The sequence below is a fragment of the Pinus tabuliformis genome, chromosome 7, assembly GCF_031772625.1.
Source record: "Pinus tabuliformis cultivar Carrire ecotype Pingquan chromosome 7, CPIR1, whole genome shotgun sequence".
In the NCBI taxonomy this organism is placed as follows: Eukaryota; Viridiplantae; Streptophyta; class Pinopsida; order Pinales; family Pinaceae; genus Pinus; species Pinus tabuliformis.
Window position 1 is genome coordinate 605,599,191 of NC_142293.1, and position 6,423 is coordinate 605,605,613.

The 6,423-nt window shown below is 36.1% G+C and overlaps 1 long non-coding RNA gene across 1 annotated transcript; it reads right to left on the reverse strand.

Moving 5' to 3' along the window:
* Nucleotides 1-2,659: 2,659 nt before the first annotated feature.
* Nucleotides 2,660-4,086, reverse strand: LOC149248894 (uncharacterized). The gene is made up of 2 exons (XR_016265791.1): nt 3,238-4,086; nt 2,660-3,027 (listed from the first exon to the last, which is right to left on the reverse strand). It is a non-coding gene; the product is annotated as an uncharacterized LOC149248894 (long non-coding RNA).
* Nucleotides 4,087-6,423: the final 2,337 nt, after the last annotated feature.

The window sequence follows — 6,423 nt, forward strand, 5'->3', positions numbered from 1 at the left end:
GTCACCTTTGCAGCTACAATCATAGCTGCCCCATGTATTTTTGCAACTGCTCTCTGAGCAGTGGCAAGCTAAGAGACAGATTGATATGTGGTTCACATAAGCGTCAGTAAGAGCACTAACATGTGCTATCACATTGGCTTGTGCTTCACAATCTAATTTTGGCCCTTGTGCCCACAAGAACAGCATTTTAACCAGCCAAATTTGTTGAAGATAGGATATCTACCTGAGGGTGAACACTACAGAAAGGCTGGGGCTAAATTAGTCACTGGATTCAGTGATTTCAAGCTTGAAATTTGAAATTTGCAGACCTTGATGTAGCTAGAAATCTCTGAAAACAAATGATGTCCCCATCTTCAAGCTGCATGAGGGTGAGCAGCAGTCAGTGCACCCCTCAAGCCTATTTACTTCCCAAATGGACTCAGTTATCGAATAAACCTGTTCACGACTTACCAAAGTTTCACCATCTGCTATTTTACCTACTGCCCACGGGTAGATATTAAACTTGTTCCCATAACAACCTGCTTTTATCGAAGAAGCTATGGGCTGCTCACGGGTATCTTTTAGACTCAGAAACATAAGCCTAAACGCAATGTTGGGTCATGATTTTCTTGTTTAATTGCTGACACAAAGTGGAAAGGTTAGAGAACGAAGTGCAAGCAAAAAATCTGCCAGAAGATGGTACAACTAGTGTGAGTAATTATTTTAGCAATATAAAAATCGATTTATATCTATTGTGACTAACTCTTTTAGCAATATAAAAATTGATTTATATCTATATATAAAAGCATGAGTACCTGAATGTTGTGGCCATTACAAATTGAGAACCGTGACTGCACAAGTAAATAATGTCAATGTCGAGGAAGAATATACGAGGCTTGCAAAGTCGAATTTCTAAAACAGAGTTGTGCTGCATTTATATTTAAGGCAATGGGTATTCCAAGATTAGTGAGATGATCAAGCAACATTCTGCAAGAACAACAATCTGCCAGAAGATACCCACGAAGTGCAAGAACAACAATCTGCCACGAAATGTAGAAGTCATTACCAGTTGTTTGTTTCTGTGAGACATTGTGAGACATTAGAAACACATGAATTACATTTTGCAAAAATTTAAACAGCAGTTGTAGAGGCCTTCACTCCCCACTTACCCACAAAGTGCAAGAACAACAATCTGGCATAAGATACCCACAAAGTGCAAGAACAACAACCTGCCAGAAGATGGTAGAAGTCATTACGGTTGTTCATTTCGTTTCTGTGAGACATTAGAAAAATATGAATTACATTGCAGAAATTCAAATAGCAGTTGTAGAGGGCTTCAATCCCCACTTACCCACAAAGTGCAAAAACAACAATATAGCAGAAGATACCCACAAAGTTCATCTATTGAGATCTCGACAAGATAATTCCTATAAATTGTCTATATTAGTTCTTTTCTAGGGAACTGATATCACACGAATAGGGTAAAAGATTGTACAAAGGGCCTATAGTGATTTATCATAGGGATGAGCCGACTTGAAATTTTGGCACTTTTTGAAATTTTGGCACTATAGAGTCTTCTAGAATCCAATTTTTACCCCTGCTTTAGTAATGATCAGATTTAATGATGCATATATCAGACTTCTAATTTAACATAAAAGTCCTTCAAAAACTGTAAGGAAAGCCAAGCAATGCAAGCCCAATAATGAAAATGATAAATCTAGGCTATCCTCAAGGCAAAGGGAAGAGATTTATGCGAATAATGATTTTAAGAACACCAATGTAGAGTGAAATCAAACCTATGCAAACTTATATCATATCCTAGAAGCAGTATATCAGACCTCCCAGAATCACAAGCACGTTAGAAAATCAAGGCACAAAAGGCATCACCAGGATGCTAGGAATACTGCCAATAACAAAATCCAAGCTTGTGTGCTAGAAACAATGTAAAGATGCCACTGCACAATCACTGCAAGGAAAGATCAAAATACCATGGTTCCTCGGCAACAACATCTGGATGGCTGAATATATTTGCAGCATTTGCTCGCTTGTTAGTAGGGATAGGTTCTCCAGCTGGGGTGTATGCATCACAAATCACCTGAAACCCAACAAGTTGACCTATGAATACATGTCAAACAATCATCAAGGCTAAATCCAAACATCCATGACTAACAGTTTAAATATTTTATTGCGATAGCCACTTTAAATATTTTATTGGGTTAGCCACTCACCAAGATGTTTTTCCCCTTCGGAATGGATCCCTGAAGATAGCTTGAGGGCTGATATCAAAGAAAACGAATAATACTTAGGTTATACCGTTATTATCCAAGCTAACAATGAAGCATATTTGTTAACCTCACTGTCCTTTCCAGTGGCCTGTCCAGTACTGGATCCATCATAATTCCACTTGGGCAGATCTTTGGGATCCGTAACTTCGTGAGATAAGGTCTGAAAATAAAAGTTAGATCAAGCATGAGACCCAATAGTAAATGGAAGATTTTTTTTATTCATGTTTTTTTTCAATCCTTCTATGTTCTGTCAGTTGCCTGCATACACCTTGCTCCAAACTAAATATAACAATCTTCCAAACTATGTTCCTATAGCATGTTTTGCTGCAATCTTCACGCAACAACCTTCCCTTAGATTTGCTTCAAGCAAGGTATAACAACTTTCTTCATGGATGTTCTGCCACAGGCATCACAAAGCAATCTTTCACGATGGTCCCCATCAGAGATGTCACCAGCCCTATTGCATGCCTTGATCAAACTAAGACAACTTGTTATTATGCTGCTTTGTCTGCTAGCTTCCTAAAGATACTACAGCATTGTGTATATCAACATGACTCACCTTCTCATACCCACACAAAGACACGCTGACTCCTAGTGCTACAGCACCCTCCTGTAGCTGCTCAAGGACTAGAAGCTCCATGAAAATGGATCACACCAAAAAAAATACACAAATATATAGATTGCAACAATCAGAAGCACATCTATGTATTTCATAAGACTTACCTTGCCCTTACTGCGGATATCCATGCCAGAGCCTCCAATCCTGCACAAACATCTCCCCAGTCACCAAATCAAAACAAAACCCACAAAAAGGGGAATGCAATCAATGAACCAAAATCCATCACCTCCATGACTAGAAAAACCCCCAGTTACCAAATCAAAACAAAACCCACAAACAGGGGGAATGCAATCAATGAACCAAAATCCCATCAGCTCCATAACTAGAAAAACCCAAAAGAAAAGCAAGACCTACCATATATACTCAGCAATGATCTTCTCAGTGACATCAGAGAGATCCAAGTTGATCAAATCTGTCAACAGAGACATCTTAGAGATACAGCAGAATCACAGACACCAACACAAGTATAACCCTTAAAGCAGGGGAAGCCTCTGATCTGCAACAATCTTCAAATAAAAGTCACTCAAACAAGAATCTGTGGAAGCTGATGAGCAGGGCAACCCTGACCAGAAATAGAATTTATAGAAAGTGATCACACTTGAATATTCAAATCAAAAATGGTAAGGAGATTGAGTTTGGCAGAGGCCAAGGTGGTGTTTAAGGGTTTAAAAAGGGAAACAACAGTAGATTGTATTTAGATTGCCATAGTTATCCTTATAGACCACCAGAGATTTTTATTGCTACACAGATCAGGATTTATAGCATCCAAGAGGATTTTTTGATTGGCTGAGGCTTATTCATGAAACTTGAATGGATATTTCTCTTCGCCGTTGGCTTTTGTCCCGTCTCCTTAGGTGTGGATCCAAGCACTATCGATCAGTATTAAAGTCAGCTTCGAATCCTGAGAACGAGGATATGATTGGCAGCTAACTAAAAAAAGCATATATTTATCCTAAAGGCATGCATAACCTTCCACGTAAACTAATATAACTGAAAGACGTGCTGAAAGGGTCGTACTCCTAACTTGTATCAGAGTTCTGCAATGATAATGTTAGTCTTTTAATAGACTCAATCAGTCATCAAAATTACGTAAGGTGACAACCAAACATTTGTGACAAGTAGAGACATGACCTTCAGAATTGAAGTCTCTTTAAAGTGAGATTAACTGAGTGTTTCCTTGTTAATAAAGTTGCTTCTTGATCAGCTTTTGTACAAATGCAATATGCCTAAGAAAATTCAGAAACATAAGTCATGATTTTCTTGTTTAATTGCTGACCTGCATTAAGTTCAGCCTGAGAATGCACCTGCACCTGTATTGACATTGAATACAAGAGGAAATTCGCACTAATTATGTAACACAAGTTGAAACTTGGAGTAAAGCGTTGAAACTAAAGTGGAACCCAATAAACTGGAATATGCCTACTACATATCCATAACATTTGTATCACTCTGAATCTTGTAATCACATTGCTTTAACTTGCAAGCTTTTATGTGAACACTGATAGGTCATCATGTATTGTATAAGCTCTTATGTATGATATGGCACTCATTGAACTGTGCATGGATTTCATAGTAACTTGCTATCTATTATCTCAGTGCTTATAACAGGTGATAGTTATGTGTTACTAATAGCTTGAATACCATTGCTTATCCTATGACGTAAAGGTTTAAGCTATCTATACTCTAAGCTCTAAGCTTCATGGGTACTACTATCTCCATTAATTCACACAATGTAATAGTGATAGCTCATTTATAGTGTTCAAGCTTAGCTCTATTAGGGTAATCATAGTGAAACATGGATACTAATGGTAATCAAGTAAGTAACACTGTGCTTTATTCTATCACAGCTTAGCTCACCAAGTTAGATCATAGTAATTCGTATGGGATTAGTTTACAAGTGATCATAACACCTACTAGTCTTAAGCATGCACATTGTATATATTGAACATAGTCTACCAAGTAGATCATAAGCATATCTGTAATCAAAGCACATCACAGTAAGTAAGCTAAGTACAAGCAATGGAGAAGCTGAGTACCCACTACTTATGGAATAAAGCATGGTTAGTAACAAGTAACAAACACAGAAAGGTGATCATAGTATTCTAAATAATCAATACATATGTATGTACACTTTATTTGAATGTCTTTTGTAAATATTATTGTTGTAGAAGCAGGGATACTATTTCCTGTGATTATCTCTGTATAGTACCGTTGGCCACGGAAGTAAAATACAACTATATATTTACATCGTAAATTATAGAATTTAGTAAACTAGTAATACGAGAAAACTAGACAAGGATCTTTGTCTGTTGCTTTTCAGATAAAATAATCAAGGTAACCACATACTCATAAAATGGAGATTACATATAAATGTTGTGACAATAGAGTTAACTATTTGCTTTCTTGAATGGAAAATCAAAGTATATAAAACAAATAAAGATGATATCTTGTAAAAAAGGTTTAAGCTATCTATACTCTAAGCTCTAAGCTTCATGGGTACTACTATCTCCATTAATTCACACAATGTAATAGTGATAGCTCATTTATAGTGTTCAAGCTTAGCTCTATTAGGGTAATCATAGTGAAACATGGATACTAATGGTAATCAAGTAAGTAACACTGTGCTTTATTCTATCACAGCTTAGCTCACCAAGTTAGATCATAGTAATTCGTATGGGATTAGTTTACAAGTGATCATAACACCTACTAGTCTTAAGCATGCACATTGTATATATTGAACATAGTCTACCAAGTAGATCATAAGCATATCTGTAATCAAAGCACATCACAGTAAGTAAGCTAAGTACAAGCAATGGAGAAGCTGAGTACCCACTACTTATGGAATAAAGCATGGTTAGTAACAAGTAACAAACACAGAAAGGTGATCATAGTATTCTAAATAATCAATACATATGTATGTACACTTTATTTGAATGTCTTTTGTAAATATTATTGTTGTAGAAGCAGGGATACTATTTCTTGTGATTATCTCTGTATAGTACTGATGGCCACGGAAGTAAAATACAACTATATATTTACATTGTAAATTATAGAATTCAGTAAACTAGTAATACGAGAAAACTAGACAAGGATCTTTGTCTGTTGCTTTTCAGATAAAATAATCAAGGTAACCACATACTCATAAAATGGAGATTACATATAAATGTTGTGACAATAGAGTTAACTATTTGCTTTCTTGAATGGAAAATCAAAGTATATAAAACAAATAAAGATGATATCTTGTAAATCTTCCTAATAGCTCAAACAACTATGACCTAGATTTATTCTCATAGCCAGTCATGGATGATAGCTGAGAACGGTTATGGGCTAGTGTTGATGGAGAACATAATGTGAATGGAAAATATCATTTTAACACAATCTTCTGATACATAAAAGAACTAGAATAAATTAGGAGACAAATTTCTTGGCGGAAATACTTGCACTGCTAAAAGGAAATAAATATTTACACTTTTAGGACTATTATAATATGTTCAGAAACACCATTCGACAGCTTGAGAAGACTTTCTTTTGTTATCTTAA